This window comes from Phyllostomus hastatus, unplaced genomic scaffold (genome assembly GCF_019186645.2).
Source record: "Phyllostomus hastatus isolate PE091 unplaced genomic scaffold, TTU_PhHast_1.1 phas_scaffold_114, whole genome shotgun sequence".
In the NCBI taxonomy this organism is placed as follows: domain Eukaryota; kingdom Metazoa; phylum Chordata; class Mammalia; order Chiroptera; family Phyllostomidae; genus Phyllostomus; species Phyllostomus hastatus.
In genome coordinates this window covers 4,868,766-4,891,053 of record NW_025334006.1, presented here as the reverse complement: position 1 = coordinate 4,891,053, position 22,288 = coordinate 4,868,766, and the positions used below count along the sequence as shown (strand labels likewise).

Genomic DNA, 22,288 nt, shown 5'->3' with positions numbered 1-22,288 from the left:
TATGTTGTTTGTCTCTTCCCCACAACAGCCTTGGGCGGGACCCCCTCTCAGGTCATCCCTCCCTGTGTCATCACCTGAAGAATCCCCGGGTGTGACACACCCAGTGTCCCCCTGCCACTGTCTCAGCCCATCTCGCCAGAGGCCTTGTTCACCTCCAATCAACCCCTTTCACACACTGTCTCAGGCAAAGCCCATCACCTGGATTTTGTCTTTAGCCTTCAACACTCACAATCCCAGTACAGTGATGAAATGTTTTAAAAAAAAGTTACTGCATGCTAAAGTTCTTCCTAAGGTATAACAGAGTTTGAAGCTTTACTAACTCAGACTGGGGGAGAGACTGAATTACTAGGTACTTTTTTGTATACACACTGTATTTCATACATCAGATGGCTACCGAAGCACTAAATCGTCAAAGATGATTTGGAAATAGCGTGGCTATTAAAGCAAGTTTTTAATAAATCGGTTTTATTTTCTAAGCTGCTGATCTCTGGTTTTAATCAATGAAGTTAATTTTAAATAAAAGGATAGGACTTGGTTAGGTAAACCAAGAATACTATATACTATAAGTAGATAAAACCAGATGAAAAATGCAGAAAGCTTCCTAAAACTCACCTGAGGAAAACCAGAAGTTTAAACATTAATTTTAAAAGTGTATATATTTGTGTGTACGTACAAAATCTCAAAAGTATACATGCCACACTGACCTGAGGAGTTAGTTTTCCAGGTGATCCGAAGAGGCAGTGGGGTTCAATTATGAGGGGCTTTTGCTTTGTCTATACAGTTTGAATTTTCTAAAAATGCATTACTTGTGTAACCAAAAGTAAACTTAAAAAAATTTAAAAACACCCTGGCTGGTGTGGCTCAGTGGATTGAGTGCTAGCCTACAAACTGAAAGGTCGCTGGTTCAATCCCCAGTCAGGGTACATGCCTGGGTTGTGGGCCAGGTTCCCAGTCAGGGGTGAGTGTGAGAGGCAACTGATCAATGTAAACATCCCTTACACACTGATGTTTCTGTCCCTCTCATTGTCCCTCCCCTTCCCCCTTTCTAAAAGTAAATAAATAAAATCTTTTTTAAAAATTTAAAGAACAGAAATTTAAATTCTCTCTCTCTCTCAAAAATATGGCATATTACTACAATACAAAGACCACTGGATGGGTCAGGTTTATATACTACACTTAAATGCCTAGACAAGAAATAAATTCATATTGGAAAAAAGAAGAACTTAAAAGACTAGATATTTAGGTGAAACTCGTACTCCTCCCTTAAACATATTTCCATTTCCAAGATTGAGACTTTCCATGTTTAGTAACATTTATTTTTCACCATCTGTGAATTTTCTAGGGAACTTAAGCTCATCAGTTTTGAAACAGCAAATCCTATTAGGTACCTACTATGTATCAGATATAGTATTACGCACTGATGATGATGATGATGTTCGTTGTTTGGGAGAGAAAAATTAATGACTAATAAATTTACTATATGCTCCATGACCTTTATTTACACAGGCAAATTTCAAGTTCTTCAAATTTAAAAATAAGTCAGCTAACGTTCTAAACGTAGCTGTGCAAACCATTGTGCATGTGTGCCTACTCCACGCTGCCACTACTTTCCCCATCACTACTGTGAGTCAACGTTTTTTAAAGATGTAAAACTACTGGAAAATCTGAATGCCAGAGGGAAATACAGGAAGGACAGAGTCAATGGCAAAAAAATAAATATAAATGCTGGTGCTCTAACTGAATTATGCAGCACATTTTTTTCTCATTTCCTTTACATATTTTAAAATCATCTGTTACCTTAGAAAAATAAAGTTGTTACAGATTACTTGACATGTGTACATTAAGATTATATTTTGTGTACTTAATTTGTAGACTGAAAGCAATGGAATAATATATTTTCCCATTCTCAAGCAAACCAGAAATAACTCCACTAGAAATTTTTCCTCGAATTTTTGTATCCATTCTTTCTGTGAACTTTGATTTACAATAAACATTACTGTATTTTCTACTTTCTCCTTACAGCAAGGCAGTATGTAGTTCACTGTACATCAGTCACTGAACCCCATGCCTCACTACTAATATCACAAATTTTTACCTTACTTTTTAAAAATTTACCTTTTACTAAGAGAAGGGCATGGAAAAAAAGATGCATAAGAAGACCACAAAAGACACTCGAGAGTGTCTGGAGAGAAAAACAACATAATGACAGCAGAGACTGAGAAAAGTGAACAAGTTTGAGAAATATTCTGGCACGAGGATAAAATGGATTTTGAACAGGGAAGAGAAGGAGGTTTCAAAGATGACTCCCAACATGACTCCCAGGATACCCAAGAACATTCATTCCTTGATCAAAATATTTATTGAGCATCTAATATGTACAAAGCACTTTTCTATGTATGGGGAATCACTTGAATAAACATATCTAGAGTTCAGAGACATGAGAGCTGATGAAATATAAATTTTTAACTGACACACATTTAGTATTTAAAGCTTTGAGACTGAATGATACTACTGCCTGGCCTTTCTCATTTATGTGACCCAAAATATTCTCCTTTTGTTAGAGAGTTCGGATCACGATTCAGCTGGTGGTGTAGACTTAGAAGGAAGCAAAGCACAGGTGGAAGAGTGAGGAAAGAGAGGGAGGGAAGTCTTCTAACACATGCCGTAGAAGTCTAAATCCTAATATATTCAGGACAATCATCCTGTATTACAAGCAAACCTTTAGTCAGCAGACTGGGAATAGAGAAAAGAGATTCTGGTTGATAGTAAGTCACATGCATTCAAAGCCAGAGACACCACTCAAATTACGGAAGAAAGAAAAAGCTTGATATTTTAAAGAAAATTTTGTTATAAGGGTCTTCATAAGACAGCGGTCTTGTAAAATGTGAGATTCCTAAAAAAAAAAATCCACATTATTAAACTAGAGAATATTTTACAATTACTATTACAAAAGTTGTAACACATGCCTAGACGCAGCACCTTGGAAACTAGCACTAAAAATGTAGATAAGAACCTATGAAAGGATCCTGTTAAAAACTACTTTTAAAGGGATCTGATAAATTGTATTAGAGGAAGTAAATTCATGGAGAGATAAACGAAGTTAAAGGTAGAAAACAGTCTTGAAAGTAAGTCATTGATGATTCTTTTCCTTCTCTGTATTCCATTTGTTCAGCTCCTGGGCACACAATGAACTGCACTGCTTATAACTATATGACTATATATGATAATTTTGTCACTCAGCTACCTGCATGCTAGTGCCTCTAAGGCAGTATCCCTACACCTAGCAGAGTTGGGAGGCACACTTACTGGCCAAACAAGATCTTCCTATATATTGCATTAAATGTTCCTCACAACAACTAGGTCATAGCAGAAAGCATCTTACAGCAATTAAGCAACCTTTCCAAACTAGCCCTAAAAGATGACTGGCTCCAAAAGAAATTAAAGAACAACAACAACAAAAAACCCTTAAGTACACACCTCGCAAATTATAAAAACTCTAAACAAGAGTTTAAAATATTTTTTTAAGATTTTATTTATTTATTTTTAGACAGAGGGAAAGCGAGTGAGAGAGTGGGGGAAAGAAACATCAATGTGTGGTTGCCTCTCATGTGCCCCCTACTGGAGACCTGGCCTGCAACCCAGGCGTGTGCTCTGACTGGGAATCGAACCAGCGAACCTTTGGTTCACAAGCTGGAGATCAATCCACTGAGCCACAGCAGCCAGGGCAAGAATTAAAAATCTTTTAAAAGATGCAATTACAATTTCTCATTGACATTTTTTGAAAAAGAATGATGAACCTGCCTTAGAACCAGGTTTTAATGAAATTTGTTGATTTGAAGGTTTGAATAAGAGTCCTAATGTGTCATAAATGGAAAAGTACATAAAAATTTCATTTAACCTATTAAGTATTTCTTGTTTTCTAACACATAAACCAGTGAAATGCTTAATTTAAAAGATTACTTGAAAATATTTCTAAATTTATCTTAAATTACTTACACTTTAAAAACTATATTTAAAAACAGTAAGGAAAAGGAGGGCTACGCTAATATTTTTGGCTGAATAAACAAGAAAAACTATTAAAACATGACAAAAAGTTTTTGTTCACTTTCCTGCAAAATATATTGTGGCATTCCTAACTTGGCAGAGAAATAAACAGTAAGTTTTTAATTGACTGAACTGAGCAGACATACAGAGAAATGTAAGCACAGTGACTGTCACACTGCAGGATGAAAGTGGTGTATTATTCTATTCAGAGGCGAGGGGGACACAAGACAAAAGAACTTCTCTGTTCCAAGAGTACAATAGTCCTCTATGACTTTCCTTCCAGGAATACTCTGTTTCATTATGCTAATAACCAATCTTAATTTTTAAATAGGCTTCAATTCAAAACATTAATATAGTGCATAGAAGGTTGCATAACCAAGGCTCTGGTTAAGAGTTAACATCTTCCTAGCCCTGACTGCCCTGGCTCAGTGGGTGGGGCGTCCTGCCATGAACGTCAAGGTCGCCAGTTCGCCAGGTTGGGGTACACGCCTAGGTGTGAGAGGCAACTGATCAATATTTCTCTCATATATTAATGTTTCTCTCCCTCTTTCTCCTTCCCTTCTCCTCTCTCTCAAAATAATTTAACTAAAAGCAACGTAAGGTATTTCAACTTGCCTAGCTCTTGAGAGTGCAGTTAATACAATTTAGCAGTCAATTTGAACAGGCTGAGGTCTGGTTCAGGTTGGTATAAAGATCTGTATTTCCAACACCCAATAAATTGTCTTGCTATACTCCACAGGTGTTAACTATGTGATAGAAAAACCAATGTCAACTACAGAACAAAACTTTAACAAAGATATAGATACGTCACGTGCAAAAAGAATACTGCATTTTAAAACCTCATCACTGGAAGAGGAAGCCTCCAAAATAAAAGAGGCCAACCAGTACTTCAGGATGAAGGCAAATGAAAAACAAGAGAATTGAAAGAAGAATTCTGAGACTCACTGTATGTGACATTAGACATAGCAGTTTTATAATACAAAGAGAAACAGCTTACAATTTTCTTATGGATTAGCGAAGAACAAAAACATCAGTCTTTTTTCTAATGTGTAAGAATTCGAATGGCATTGTTAATCAACAAAATTAAATAGACCATGACTAAAACTCTACCTGGTAAAATATGCTGCTGTTTAAAAACTGATAAGTCAAATCTCGTAGACAAAATCTCGATGTACCATATGTAGACAAACTGAATTTGGTAGAGGCAAGTTCAAATAAAAACTAACAAGTACCAAAGCTATAATCTGCAAAGTTAATTACAAACAAAGTCTAACCAAATTAAATGTTCATTCTAAATGTGAAAGAAAAAGAATCGATCCTAGTAAAAACAATGAGTAAAAAAAATACTGGAAAAAAAGTCTGAAAAAGTTTAATGTCATGATGTGGCTAACTAACCAATAATCTTAAATGATTTAATGTAGTTTTCTACAGAAGATAATCTGATTAAAATCCATTAATGCTGGCATGACTAATTAAAAGGGTTGTATTCCCAATATCCTTGGAGGGAAAAATACATCTGCTGGGTTAAAATGATACTCAGTTAAAAAGGTAAACTATTGCTCTACTTAGACATCAAAATCGGAGAAATACCCACACAAGCAAAAACTAAAAGAGTTTATCACCATTAAACCAGCTTTACATGAAATGTTAAACACTCTTCTTTGAACAGAAAAGGAAAGGCCATGACTGGTAAAAGGAGAATATAACAAAGGAGAAACCTGTACAAGTAAAAACCAAGTATTTAATAAAGACAACAAATTAGACATTTAAAATGCTACTACAAAGGTCAAAAGAAAAAAGTTTCAAACTTGCCCTGGCCGGTATGGATCAGTTGGTTGGAGCATCATCCTATAACTGTAGGCTGAGAGTTCGATTCCCAGTCAAGGTACATACCTAGGTTGAGGGTTCCATTCCCAGTCTAGGTGTGTACCAGACAATGAAAAAAAAGTTCTCAGGTGAGGATTTAAAAAAGCATCAAACTTAACTTACACTACAATAAGTAGTTAGAAGATACACAAGACAAAAAGATCTAAAACATGACATTAATAACATAAAGCATGGAATAGGGAGTAAAACTGCAGTCCTTATAGAATACATTTGAACTTAAATACCGATGAGCTTAAAATGACTGCTATAGGTATAGGATGATATACATAAGCCACATGGTAACCACAAACCAAAAACCTACAAAAATATATACACAAAGAATGAGAAAAAACCCAGACAAAACAATAAAGAAAAACTGTAAACCATAAGGAAAGAGATCAAGAAGGAAAAAAGGAAGAAAGAACTATAAAATCAACCAAAAAACAATAAATAAATACCCATAATTACTCTGAATGTACGTAAATAGGCTAAATGTTCCAGTAGGAAGACAAAGGGTGGCTGAATGGACTAAAAGCCATGACACATCTGTCTGCTGCTCACAAGAGACCCACTTCAAATCAAAAGACATACAGACTGAAAGTGAAGGATTGAAAAAAGATATTCCATGCAGCTAGTGATGAAAAGAAAGCTGGGGTAACAATACTCCTTTCAGACAAAACAGACTTTAAAAGAAAAAAATGTTAAAAATTTTAAGAAGACAAAAAAGGTCATTACATAATTATCAAGTGGTCAATCCAAGAAGAGGATATAACAATCCTAAGTATCAACGTACCCAACACAGGAGCACCTAAATATATAAAGCAACGATTAGTGGACATAAAGAAAGAAGTCCATAGTAATAAAATAACAGTAGGAGATTTTAATAACCCACTCACATCAATGGATGAAACATCTAGGCAGAAAATCAGTAGGGAAATAATGGTCTTCAATGTCATATTAGTCCAGATCAACTTAATAAAACATCAATACAACACTTCAGCTAGGAACACTGTCCAGGTCAGATCACATATTAGGCCACAAAGTCTCAATAAATTCAAGAAGGCTGAAATCCTATCAAGTATCTTTTCTGACCACAATGGCATGAAACTAGAAAACTACTACTGAAAAAAACACAAATACAAGGAGAGCAAATAACATCCTACTGAACAACCAATGGATCAAAGAGGATATCAAACAAGAAATTAAATTGTATCTTGAAACAAATAAAAATAAAAACACAACTTTTAAAAATGTATAGGATACAGAAAGAGCAGTTCCAAGAGGGAAGTTAATAGCTATATGAGCCTACCTCGACAAATGAAAAAAATCCCAAATAAACAACCTAAGTTTACACTTAAACAAGCAACAAAAACAAAAAAGGGAAAAAAAAGTAAACAGAAAAGAAAAAAAGACAGTCAAGATTAAAGCAAAAATAAAATAGAAATCAAAGAGACAAGAGGAAAAGAAAAAACAGTAAAACTAAGAGCTGATTCTTTGAAAAGATAAACAAAATGAACAAACCCTTAGCCAAATTCATTGAGAAAGAGAGCCCAAGTAAATGAAACCATAAATGAAGTGGTTACATGTGATACCACAAAAGCAAAAAGAATTATTAAAGAATATTAAAATTAAATGCCAAGAAATTTGATAATCTAAAGGAAATGAATAAATTTCTAGAACTATATAATCTTCCAAGACTGAACCAGAAAGAAATACAAACTCTAAACAGACTGACTACTAGCAAAAACATTTAAGTAGTAATCAAAAAACTTCTAACAAAAGTCTAGGACCAGACAGCTTCACAGGTGAATTCTACCAAACATTCAAAGAATTAATATTATCTTTAATCTATTTCAAAAAACTGAAGAGGAAGGACTACATCCAAACTCATTCTATAAAGCCAGCATTACCCTAATACCAAAACCAAAGAGGTCATACAAAAAAAGAAAATTAATAGCCAATATTCTTGAACATAGGTGTAAAAATTCTCAATAAAATATTAGGAAATCAGAATAAACAGTGCATTAAAAGAATTATACACCATGACCAAGTGGGATTAATGCCAAAGAGATGAAAGGATGGTTTAACACCCATCAATTAATGAACTTGATACATCACATTAACAAAATAAAGTGTAAAAACCACATGATCATCTCAATTGATGCAGAAAAAGCACGTGACAAAATTCAACATCCTTTGATGATAAAACTTCTCAGTAAATGATACAGAAGGAAAATATCAACATAATAAATACTATTTATAACAAACTGACAGCTAATATCATACTCAATGATGAAAAACAGAAAAAAATGACAAGGATGTCCACTATCACTTCTATTCAAGATAGTATTGAAAGTCCTAGCCACAGTCAGACAAGAAAAATAAACAAAAAGGTATCTGAGTCTGAAGAAATAAAACTCTCATTATTTACAAATGACAAGATACTATACATACAAAACCATAAAGACTCCACCAAAAAAAATCTACTAGAATAAATAAATTCAGTAAAGGTGTGGGACACAGAATCAATATACAGAAATCTGTTACATTTCTATACACCACAAACATTCAAAGGAGAAATTAACAAGACAATCTCATTTACAATTACATCAAAAAGCATAAAAAACCTAGAAATAAATTTAACGAAAGAGATGAAACACCTATATTCTGAAAACTATAGACACTGAAGAAAGAAATTGAACAAGATACAAATAAATGGAATTGTTCTCAGAATTAAACTATTTCTAAAATTTATATGAAGCCACAAAAGATGCCAAATAACCAAGGAAATCTTGAAAAAGAACAAAGTGGGAGGTATCATGCCCTCTAATGTCAAACTATACTACAAAGTTACAAAAATCAAAACTGTAGTGCTGACATAAAAATAGATATATAGATAAACAAAATAGAATAGAGAACCCAAAAATAAATCCACCTTTATACAGTCAATTAATCTACATCAGAGGAGACAAGAATATACAATGGAGGCAAAGACAGTCTCTTCAAAATGTGGTGTTGAGAAAACTGGACACATGCAAAAAAAATGATGTTGGACATTTTATTCCACCATATACAAAAATAAACTCAAAATGGATTAAACACTTACAGGTAACACCTATAACCATAAAACTCCTAAAAGAAAATATAAGCAGTAAACTCTTTAACACTGATCTCAATAACATTTTTTAAATTTTCTCTCCTTGAGCAAGGAGAATAAAAGAAAAGCAAACAAATGGAACTATATCAAACTAAAAATAATTTTGCACAGCAAAGGAAACCATCAACAAAACAAAAAGCTAATTTACTGAATGGAAGAAGATAATTCACCAATGATATATTTGATAAGGGATTAATATCCAAAATATATAAGGAACTCATACAACTTAACACCACCCAAAAAAATCCAATTAAAAAAATAGGCAGAGGACCTGAACAGACATTTCTCCAGAGACATAAAGATGGCCAAGAGACATGAAAAGATGCCCTACATTACTAATCATCAAGTAAATGAAATCAAAAACGCTATGAGATATCATCTCACACCTGTCAGAATGGGTATCATCAATAAGTCAACAAACAAGTGTTGACAAGGATGCGGATGAAAGGGAACCTTCATGCACTGTTGGTTGGAATGCAGACTGGAGCAGCCACTATGGAAAGCAGTAGGGAGTTACCTCAAAAGTTTAAAAATGGGCGCTGACTGGTGTGGCTCACTGGTGTTGGTGTTGTTCTGCAAAGCGAAAGGTTACCAGTTAGACTCCAGGTCAGGACACTTGCCTGGGTTGTGGGTTCGGTCCCCAAACAGTACAAGAAGCAACGAATTGATGTTTCTCCCTCACATCAATGCTTCTCTCCCTTTCTCCCTCCCTCCCCCTCTCTCTAAAAATAAATAAAATCTTTAAAAAACTTAAAAATGGAACTGCCTTATGTTTCAGAGATTCCACTTCTGGGAATTTACCTGAAGAAACCCGAAACACTAATTCTAAAGAATGCATATACCTCAATGTTGATTGCAGCATTACTAGCAATAGCCAAGATAAGGAAGCAGCTTAGCTGTCCTTCAACAGATGAATGAATAATGATGATGTTACATGTACATACAGGGGGAGATAAAAGTAGGTTTACAGTTGTTAGTACAACCAAATTGCATAAAAAAAAAAAACCCTTAAAAGCATTAAAGTAATTTCACCCAATATAAATAACTGCAAATTTTAGTCAAAAACATCCAAAGCAAGGATGTTTTTTTTTGATATATAGACTTTGAAATTGACAAAAAAAATCCTAAAAATACGAAATGCTAAAAAAAATCATAAAATAACTTTTGAAAAGATTGTGAGGTATCAGAAGATGCTGGATAAAACAAAATAATTTTTCAAAGGATTAATTAAATCAGAATAAACTGAAAAGTTCTTCCATGATAATGCAATTTTATACAAGTGCATTAGAAAAATATGTTCCTGAACACACTGATACTCCGAACTGGTAAAGCTGACAATTTAACACACAGATTAATTGTCCTAGAAGCACTATATTTGTAGAACAAATTCCTAGAAATTAAATGGCTGGATCAGGCACAGTATGTGTAATTTTTAGCTTTGACGACATTGCCAAATTGTCCTTTACAAAACTGCACCAGTATGTACTCTAAGATCAGAACCAAACATTTAAATCCTTACCAATCTAAAATGGAAATACTGGAATCACTGTTATTTTTTTTTAATTATAAGAAATAGCTCTATACTAATAAGAACAATGTAAAAACAATTTCACAAATTAATAAAATCAAGATAACATGAAAAAAATGAAAATACTACTTATTTTAGGGTTTAGGAATTTTGAGGTTTTTTCATTGATTTTTTAAAAGATTTTCTCCAGTGTTATTACCATGCTGATTTTCTGTTAACAAAAGTTCTGGTGGGGAGTAAAAAATAATCACAGCTTTTTTATGCCACCTAGGCTTTTTATTTCCTGTCAAGGACCCACCCGTTTTTCAGTTGCCCAGTTCCAAAATTTGATCACAATCTTCCATTCAGCACTCTCCTGCATTCTCTAGACCCTGGTCATTAATTCCTATTGCTTATAATTCCTTTTTATTAACTTTCTCTTAAGTTAATGACCTTTCATCTCCAATTCAACTGGATAATGAATATAATTTTCTAAGTGAAATCTCTTTCCTCTAGAATCCAATCTGCACACAGTTTGTTGGAATAACTTCCCTCAGACCAGTGCTTCTCAAACCTGATCATGCATACAAATCATGAGTATCTTGTTTAAAATGAAGCTTCTGATTCTCTAGGTCTGCGGTAAAGTATTAAATTTTGCATTTCTAGCAAGCTCCCAGTTATGTTAATGCTTTAAATTCATCCTTTAAGTCACTCTACAGATTAAGAACTTTTAAATCAGCTATTACCTCCTGCTCAAATTTAAATACTTTCTCCGTGCTCAGCAACCCTCTCTCTGAGACTGCCTCTGGAGCACTGCACGGCCCTACAGCCTCATAGAACGTCCTCCACACTCTCCTTCCTACAGGTCATGCTCATTTGGTCCAGTCAACTCATAGAGATACTGTTCTCCAGTTTCACTTCAAAGTCCTTTCCCACTCCACCTGCCACTCATTCAAGTATTATCTTTACACGAAGCCACACAAATCAATCCTGTCCACATCCTTTAACCTTTTTCTGACAATTCCTATCATACTTCTTCATTAAACACCTGGTATCAGCCCTATATTAGAACCAAGGTGTTCATCCTGTGTCCTGTGAGGTGCAGTGACAACACAAATCTGCTTCCCATGTACAGCCAAGCAATATGCTTAGCGTATAATTTCTTTTTTTTTTGAATTCCAAATCAGTTTGTTTTTTTATTTTAATTGTTGTTCAAGTAGTTTTCTGCCTTTTACCCCCACCCCAGCCCACCCCACAACCAACCCTCCCCCCTCCCTCCTGTTTCCACCTCTCCCCCCTTGTTTTTGTCCATGTGTCCTTTATACTTGTTTCTGCAAACCCTTCCCCTTTTCCCCTAAAATTCCCTCCCCTCTCCCCTCTGGTCACTGTCAGCCTGTTCTCAATTCCAATGTCTTTGGTTATATTTTGCTTGTCTGTTTTGTTGATAAGGTTCCCGTTAAAGGTGAGGATATAATTTCTATTTTGCAAAGTTCATCCAGGGAATCATACTATGTGGGTACCTTTTGAAAGAATAGCAAAAACATACCATGATATTTCACCTTGTACTAGTAAAATTTCAAGGTCAATTTGTCACTACTGTAAGCACAAATTACACTGCCAAGATAAAAACTAGTTAGTGTTTAGAAAAAAGAATATTAAATTTTGTGTAAAACTATAGAAAATGTCAAGTGAGACATGAAAGTAAAGAAATTACAAGAAATAAAGAATTCTATGGGGAAGAAATGAGAATAAAAAGAAAGCAATTGCCAATGATGCTGCACAAACCAATCATAAGGAACATGAACCAAATAGAACAGATGGTACAGCAAGCAGAGGGAAAGTTGCATAGAGAGAGTATTCTCTGACCATAATGGATTCCAACTAGAATTCAATAGAACTCCACACACTTGGAAATTTAACAACATACTCATGAATAGTCCATGCACCAAACAGGAAGTCTCAAAGAAAAATTTACAATACACAGAGCTAAGAAAAATGAAAATACAACATATTAAAATTTGTCAAATGCAGCTAAAGCAGTACCTAGAGGAAAATTTATAGCATTAAAAATGCTCTCATCAGAGACAAAGGAAGGTCTTTTTTTCTTTTAATTCATTTATTTATTTTTAGAGAGAGAGGAAGAGGGAGGAGAGGGGAGAGAGAGATCAATTTGTTGTTCCACTCGTTCATGCATTCACTGGTTGATTAATGTATCTACCCTGACCGGAGACCAAACCTGCAGACTTGGCATATCAGAACAATACTCTAACCAGCTGGACTACCTAGCCAGGATAGAAAGGTCTTGTATCAATAATCTTAGCTTCTACATCAAGAAACTACAAAAAGAAGAGGAAAATAAACTCAAAGCAAGTAGAAGGAAAGAAAAAATAAAGGGCAGAGATCAATAAAACTGAAAGAGAAAAAAATTAATTTAAAAAAAGCTGGTTCTTCATAATGAATATTTAAATTAGTAAACCTCTAGTAAGACTGACAAAGATAAAAAGGGAAAACTCAGGAATCATAAATATGAGAATGAAACAGATTACCAGTACAGATTCCACAAACACTAAAAGGACAATAAGGAAATACTAAGAATAACTTGATACTCAAAATTCAACAACTTAGAACAAATGGACCAATTCTTCAGAAACCACACATTACCCAAACTCAATCAAGATGAAACAGATAAGCCCAGGTTGGGTGGCTCAGCAGGTTAGAGCACTGTCCCATACACCAACAGGTTGAGGGTTCAATCTCTGGCCAGGGCACTTGCCTTGGTTACAGGTTTGATCCCCAATTGGGGTGCATATGGGAAACAACCAATTGCTGATTCTCTCTCATGGATGTTTCTTCCTCTCTCTCTCTCTTTCCCTCTCCCTCTCCCGCTCCCTCTCCCTCTCTCTCTCTCTCTCTCTCTCTAACACCCCTTCCTCTCTCTGCAAAATTAATACAGATATGAAAAAATTTCTAAAAAAAAAAAGAATGAAACAGATAATTTGAATAGTCTTAACCATTAAATAAACTGAATTCATAGTTTGAAAACTCAGGAAAAAGAAATCCCCTGGCCCAGATGGCTTTACTGGAGAATTCTGTCAAAAATTTAAAGGGTTAATTCTACTATTATACTACCTCTTCCAGAAAAGAGGAGAAATACTTCCCAAGTCATTTTATGAGGCCAATGTCACTCTGGCACCAAAACCAGACACACAACACAGTACCAAAGAACAAAAACAAAAACAAAAACTTCAAACCAATGAATTTAAATGCAAAATCCTGAACAAAATATTAGTAAATAAACCCAGCAATGCATAAAAGTATTATTGGGATTTCAAGGCTGATTCAACATCTGAATATCAATCAAGCCCTGGTCAGGTAGCTCAGTTGGTTAGAGCATAGTTCCTATGTACCAAGGTTGTGGGTTCGATCCCAGTCAAGGCACAAGCAAGAATCAACCAATTAATGTGTAAATAAGTAGAACAACAGATCAATATTTCTCTCCCCCCTTCCTTTTTCTCCCTAAAATCAATCAATAAAAAATATTTAAATAAACGAAGCAAGCTATGTAATCTACTACATCAAAGTGATAAGAAAAATTACACGATCCTATCAATTGACAGAAAAAACATTTGACAAAATTTACAACAAAATTCTCAGTAAACTAAGAATAGAGGGGAACTTCCTCAATTTGATAAAGAACATCCATAAAAATCCCACAGCAATCATTACAACCTAATAGTGAAAACTAATGCTTTCTCCCCTAAGCTCAAGTATGAGCCATGAATGGCTGTTCTCATCAATCTTACTCAACACAGTTATGGAAGCTCTAGCAAGCAAATAAAGTCAGAAAAGGAAATATAAGTCTAACAGATTGGAACACAAGAAAAAAAACTGATGACAAGACTTTCTACCTAGAAAATACCAAGAAACCTATTAAAAAATCCCCTAGAATTAATAAGTGAGTTCTGCAAGGTTAGGATACAAGGTTAATACACAAAAATCAATCATATTCCTATATACTAACAATAAATATGTGAAAACCTAAATTACAAATACAACATCTATAGTTGCTCCAAAGAAAACAAAATACTTAGTTAGATATAAATCTTTAAAAATGTGCAGGATCTGTATATTGAAAATCATAAAATGCTGATAAATGAAATCAAAGATGAAAATAACTGGAGAGACCATGTTCACTAATTGGAAGGCATAGCACAGTAAAGATATTGATACTCCCAAATTGATCTATAGGTGCAATGTAATAACTGACAAAAGCCCAAAAAGATTTTTTGCTGGTATAGATAAAAGCTTATTCTAAAATTTGTGTGGAAAAGAAGAGATCTCACAAAATGTAAAACAAATTTGAAAAATATGAATCAAGTGGCAGGAATCCCTTCCTGATGTTTCAGCTTACTACTTAGTTCAGTAATCAAAACAGTCTGGTATTGATGAAGAGGCAGATATGCAAATGGATGAAACAACAGAAAACCCAGAAATAGGTTCACACAGATATATCCAACTGATTTTTGACAATACTACACTAGCAATTCAATGGAGAAAAGAGTCTTTCAAACAGACGGTGATGGACCAAGTGGACTTAAAAGAAAGAGAAAAAAGAACCTCCACCTCCACCTTGTATCTTATGCAAATATTAGCTCTAAATGGATCACAAACTTAAATGTAAAATGCAAAACTACAAAATTTTTAGAAAAAGCCCTAGCTGGTGTGGCTCAATGGACTGAGTGCTGGCCTACAAACTGAAAAGTTGCAGGTTTGATTCCCAGTCAGGGCACATGTCTGGGTTGCAGGCCAGGTCCCTGGTTGGGGGCTTGAGAGAGGCTACAGAGGGATGTTTCTCTCCCACATCAATGTTTTTCTCCCATTCTGCCTCCCTTACTTCCCTTCTCTCTAAAAATAAATAAACTCTTTAAAAACTTTTTTAAGAAAAAAAAAAACAGAGGAAATCTTTAAGACTTTGGACTATAGTTCTTAAGAATTCTTAGACTTGACAAAAAAGCACAATACATAAAAGGAAGAAGTAACATAATAGGTCTTGCCAAAATTAAAAACTTTCTGAATAACTCATGAAGAGGATGAAAAAAGCAACAAACTGGGAGAAAATATTTGTAAGCCACATATTTGACAAAGAAATTGTATCTAGAATATATAAAGAACTCTCAAAACTCAAAAGCAAGAAAAAAATCCTATTAGAAAATGGACAAAAGACATAAACAGACATTTCACCCAAGAAGACAAAAAAATAGCCAATAAAAACATTAAAAAAATGTGCTGTATCTTTAGCCATTAGGGAGTGCAAATAAAGCTACAATAAGATATCATTTACACACCTATCTGAATGACTGCAATAAAAAGCAGGGATAACACCCAATCTAAGCAGAATGCAGAGAAACTCATCCAATCCCTGTGAGAATACAAAATCACACAGCAACTTTAGAAAATAATTTTGCAGTTTTCTGAAAACTAAGTATGCACTTACCAGATGACCCAATATTATGCTCTTGTGCATTTATCCCAGAACAAGAAACTTACATTCACACAAAAATCTGCACACAAATATTCATTAACAGCTCTATTAATAAGAGCCATAAGTCTAAAAAAAAATGCAAATATCCAACAGGTAAATGGTTAAACAAAGATGTGGTACATCCACACCATGAAAAACTACTCAGTAATTTTTTAAAAAGTGATATACACAACATAGGTGGATTAAGAAATTATTCTTAAGGATCAATCTAAATTTTAGTCTATTTACACAGCCAAGAGAAATCCTGAATGCTTAGGAGGAACCAAAAAGGTAAAGGCAATATTCTGAAATCCAGAAAATCAATGAGTAGCAAAATTTTGTTTCTGTCTTCAGGAGTCTATGAAAAGTTACCATTCTAGGAATGTGAGTTTAGTGAGCTCACTTTTCTTTTTTGACCCCACAACCCTATTATCTATATTTTCGTGATTCTTTTCTCCCTAGATGTCTTCTTTTCCCCAAATCCTTGTTTATAAAACCTTTTTATCAAATCCAATCATTTAAAAAAAGGACTCAAGCTTGTAGGCCCAAATGTTTTTTACTTCTTGTACACTCTTCTTGTGAATGTGCTTTTATATAACTTTTAATACCTAAGTATGCACTGTGGACATTTTGAGTAATAATAATAAAAATAACAGTTCTCCAGTAAATAAATTATTTTCAAAGTCTAACAAAGTCATTTTTGTTAATGTCTTTATGGTAACAACATGACACGAATTGCTGTGAAATGTATTTTGGAACTCAGAAGTAAATATCTCCCTTTAAATAGTCCACAGCTACCAAATAATCACTTGTTCACTTAAAAACTACCCAGATCTGAACCATATACCATTTGGTTTTAAACACACAGTTCAAGGCTTAACTTTAAAAAGTATTCATTGAATCCAACATAAATCTTTCTCCAACAGATCAAAAAGGGTAATAAAAATACAACCATAAACTTAAATCTTTAAAGTATTATAACATGAGAGGGAAAACAGCAGTAGTGGCTCCTAAGGCCCGTGTTTATAAAGTTTATAAAACCTGTGTCAGCACACTGACTCAAAGCAGGTGTTTTTGCTTATTTATATGTTTACTGGGTTTTATGTTCAAACAGACAAAATCTCTTTCCTCATTATGTAAACTTTTCAAGCCATTTTCTTTTTTATCATATAGAAATTGCCTTTATCTGAAGTTTTAAAATTAATGTTAATAACAGAAGAATTGTAAAATGTATTATTAATAGTCCTAATATTAACAAGAAAATACAAAATGCCCTGGCTAGATAGCTCAGTTGGTTAGAGTGTCATCCCAACATGCTAAGGCTGGGGTACAATCCCTGGTCAGGGCACATACAAGAAGCAACCAATGAATGTATAAATAAGCTGGAACAAAAAAAATTGATGTTTCTATCAACCCCCCCTTTCCCCTTTCTCTCTAAAATCAATTATTTAAAAAAAAGTAAATAAAAAAATCAACTCTGATACTTTTAAATTCCTCCAAAATCCTTCCAGGCAATGTAGAGAAAGAATAACTTATGCATATGAAGTACCACAAATAGGATATAGCAAAAATCAAATAATCTTTAAAAAAAAAAACTTTTGAGAAATAACAAGGATAACAACATAAAAGTATTTAACTTGAGAAAAAAGTCCTCTTATAATGTGTAATACCAAAATCACTTTTAGTGAATATATAACAGATCCTGAGTTAAAATAATTCTAAAATTATTAAGGCAGAGAGGAAGGTAAGTTTAAGATATCAATGTCAAATCAAAATATAATGCAAACCACATATATAATTTTAAATTTTCTACTAGTCACATTTTTAAAAAAGGTAAAGATAGGTATTTAATTTTATTTAACCCAGTATATCCCAAATAGTACCAATTTGACATGTATGATTTTGAAAACTGCTAATGAGATATTCTGTAATTTTTTGTACAGAGGAATCAAACTCCAGTGGGCATTTTGCACTCAGCACATGCCTCAATTCAGACCAGCCACACTTCCGGTGCTCAACAGCCACTTGTAGCTTGTGGGCACCATACTAGACAACACAGGTCTAAGAAACAACTTGAGAAAACAGGAATATATCTACCTTCAGACTCAGAGATTGAGTACAATAACCTGAGAGGATCTAAAACCAACAGTTAATGTATATACAACATCACCAGAATTGTTGACAGACTTGTTGATTCTGTGACAGAATTGTTGATTCCAGTACAAAAGAACCCTTTGAAAGGTAATCAAAGAGAAACTCACTAGAGAACATTTTCCTTCAAAGAACATGAATATCTTTAAAGAATGTAGAAAGGGCCCTAGCTGGTTAGGCTCAATGGATTGAGAGCTGGCCTGTGAACCAATCGCTGGTTCCATTCCCAGTCAGGGCACATGCCTGGGTTGCACACCAGGTCCCCAGCTGGGGCCCGTGCGAGAGGCAACTGATCGATATCTCTCTTTCTCCCTCCCTTACCCTCTCTTTAAAAGTAAATAAATAAAATCTTTATTTAAAAAAGGGTTTTAGGATATCTGAGGAAAATTAAGAGTATAAAATACTAATGTAGCCCTGACTGGTGTAGCTCAGATAGCTGGGCATCAACCCACAAGCCAGAAGGCCGCTGGTTTGATTCCTGGTCAGAGCACATGTATGGCTTGTGGGTTCAGTCCTCAGTCCGGGCGCACAGGAGAGGCAACGGATTAATGTGCCTCTCTCACAATGACATTTCTTTCCCTCTCCCTTTCTTTCCCTCTCCCTCTCTCTCTAAGAATAAATTAAATTTTTTAAAAAACCCTAATAAAATACTAATTTAAATAGCGTCAAAGTCTTAAGAAATACAACACTTTCATCTGGAAGTAAGGAAAACACAGAAGGGTGCAGGTAGAAGGACACTAAATTTGGCAGGGGTTAGGGGCAAAGCAAGGGTTGCTAAAGGACGTTAGAGGTTGCAGTAAAATAAAGACCTCTATGAAGAAAGGGTGGTTCAGTCTTCCACTCAAAGCAACTTTTGGAATACCAACCAACTCACACCCTCTCTGTAATTTCCTCAGGAATAAAGGTGCCAAGTCTTCCTGTTTTAGGGTGGAGGGTTAGTGAGAAGAAAAGAAGAAGGCCATGAACTATCCCTGACAACTCCTCCCCACCCATAAAAACTGGCATAATCAAAGCCTATAGTAAAGATGCCTTCCAAGCAAAGGAGATTTAGTAAAATAAGACTGGAATACTCTCTCATCTTAACTCATGAAATTTGCTAAACATGGAACAAAATCTCTCGACATCCGACTTGTGTTTTCAAAGGATAATTCTGACAGCTGTGTAATAGACTACAGAAAAAAGAGTAAAAGCAGGAAAATCAGTTAGAAGGCTGCTGCAATTACCCAGCAAGAGATGATGGTGGCTATGGAAATGGTAAAAACTGGTTCAATTCTGTGTATGTTTTAAAGGTACAGCCAATAACTTCCTGACAGAAAGAATCAATGTGGAATGTGCGTGCAACAGAATCAAAAATGACTCCAAGATTTCTGGTCTGACCAACACGAAGCCGCCAACAGCTGACACGCAGACCCCTATGTATGTGGGTACAGCAGGTATGAGAGGGCAGATCTGGGAGGGAAAAGCAAGACTATTTTTGGACATGTTGAGTTTGAGGTATTTAAGAGTTGAGATATTGAGTAGGCAACAGAGATACAAAACTAGAGTTCAGGAGAGTGGTCTGAACTGGAAAAATAAATTTAAAAGTCGTCAACATTTAGAAGATATTCAAAGCCACAAAACTAGCAGAGATCACAAGGTAGTGAGAGTAGACAGAGAAGATAATCAAGGACGACGCCCTGGGATATTCCAGTGATAGAATATCACTGAGAGTGAAGCAGGCAAAAGGGAGCTTCTACTAAGGAAGACGGTGGAGCCGCCCATGAGTTTTGAGAAAAGCCAGGGGATGTGGTGTCCTAAAAGGCAAGTGAAACAAGTATATAAAAGGAAAAAATAACTTCATCAAATGTATATTGATCACATATGACAAAGCACTGATGAGATTTAACAACATCATTGTTCGGAGACCTGAAGAGAAACAATCTTGGTACAATGGTAGCGGCAAATGCCTGGGTAGAATAGGAGTAGAGAGAACATAAGAAAACTAGAACAAACATATTTAGACAATGATTTAATGGGGTTCTGCAGCAATGGAAATAAGAGTAAAAACAAGTAAGAGTGATCAAGAGAAGATACTTTTATGAGAAAAATAATAGCACATTTGCATGTTGATGAGAATAATCCAGAAGAGAAGAACTCATGATGCACTGGAGGGGCGGGGGGGTGGGGGGGGGCGGGGAATCACTAGAGCAATGTCCAGAGTGAATGAAAGGGGATGGGATCTAATGCATCAAACAGAGGAACCGGGATTAGAAAAAAGTAAAGACGGTTCATCTACAGTAACAAAGGCAAGCAAGGTCTGTGAGTCAAATCAGCAGCTACACAAGGTGTGGCAGTAGAGCCCGTAAGCGTTCTTCTGACTGCTTCTATTTTCTCAATGAAGTAGAAAGCAGATCTATAAACTCAAAGTGAACATGAGGAGAACAGTTTAAAGAGAAAGGCAAGGGTAGACACTAATCCATCTAGGAGTGGAGAAACTGAATAAATTAGGGAAATGAGCTATGACTGCCAGACAATATTAAGGGCCACCTGAGGTTTCTTACCATGAATTTTAAGTGAGAGTGGTCATATTGTTGTATTTTTCTTCAGTCATTTGCAGCTGAGAGAATTTGATTTACATAGCATTGAGATTTTGCCAAGTAAGTATGAAGAAGAAAGGAGCAAGAGAGTTGAGAGTGTATTGAAGGGAATGAAGACAGTCACTAACCAGTAGGTAATGAATGTACACTATGCAAGGAGGGAAGAAAGGTAATCAAGGGGGCAAGGTACAGTGAAAAGGGAACAGAATCTGTGAACTGGAGGTCCTAATGACAATAAAAGACTGTTGAGTTGGGGTAGTACGTAGAGTGAGCTGAAAATATAGATAGAAATACAGATGGAAAACACAGATAACAATATAAACAGGAAGAAAAAGGGATGCATGAATTGAAAATCATGGATGGGTCCAATATATTGGTAATAACAAAGTGTAAAATATGATCACAAAGTAAGTGGCTAAGATAAGGGAGAGAGCAAGATTACCAGAAAAGAGGAATTTTAGAACTTAAGAGGTCACAGTACTGGAAGTACCATAGATAGCATACGTTGAAATTACCAAGAATTAAAAGAGGCATAGAGTTAGTAAGAATGACAGTGAGCTAGGAGTTAAGGTAGTCAAGAAAAGATAAGGAGTAACCCAGGGTGCAGAACTTGCCAGCAAACATAAGGGTTTATGGACAATATAACCTGTTAACATACAAGGTTTAGGGAGAGGAAGAGAATGGAAGACATCGGCCCCATTTCCAGGCTCAGTGGAACCAGTCTCCCTCTTTGACTCCAATTCAGTGGAGGGGGTCAGAATGGGAAATGTATTCTTAAATCTCAGTGCATGGGCCCTGGCTGGCGTGGCTCAGTGGAGTAAGCACCACCCTGCAAACCAAAGGGTCACCAGTTCGATTCCAGTCAGGGCACATGCCTGGTTTGAAGGTCAGGTCCCCAGTAGGGAGCGCTTGAAGGGCAACCATACATTGATGTATCTCTCCCTTTCTTTCTCCTTACCTTCCGCTCTCTCTAAAAATAAATAAATAAAATCTTAAAAAAAAAACAAAAAACACAAAAAACAAACCCAGTGCATGGAACTCCCTGCTGACCCCTGACTGTGGCATATAAGAAAAATGAAAAACTCAACAGCAAGCATTTTAAAGGGGTACAGAAAAGTAGAAAGGAGAGTGATCCAGGGGAAAAACAAAGACACAGGAAAATGCTGCTGATGACGGAGAGACGTGAAAAGATAGGAATCATTCAGAACACTGCAAGGATTACAGTGGGAGACGTGAAGTGTCACCTGAAAGACAGTGACTTGACATGAAAAGGAACAAAGGGTATAACAGGATTAGTCCTGATGGACTTCAGGCAAGAAACAGTGCCAAGGCTGTGAGTGTTGGCATGCAGAATGACGTAACCAGAAGCTCCCTGTCCACCGAAACAAGAGTCAGGGAAGCATGCTGTTAACCTCAGATCAAATGGCTTCTCCCACTCCTAATGATGGCTTGCAAGGAAACTGTAA

The 22,288-nt window shown here is 35.4% G+C and overlaps 1 protein-coding gene across 8 annotated transcripts in view; it reads right to left on the bottom strand.

Moving 5' to 3' along the window:
- CNOT4 (CCR4-NOT transcription complex subunit 4) overlaps positions 1-22,288 on the bottom strand; it is a 140,281-nt gene that overhangs the window by 104,475 nt on the left and 13,518 nt on the right. The gene's annotated exons all lie outside the window — the stretch shown is intronic.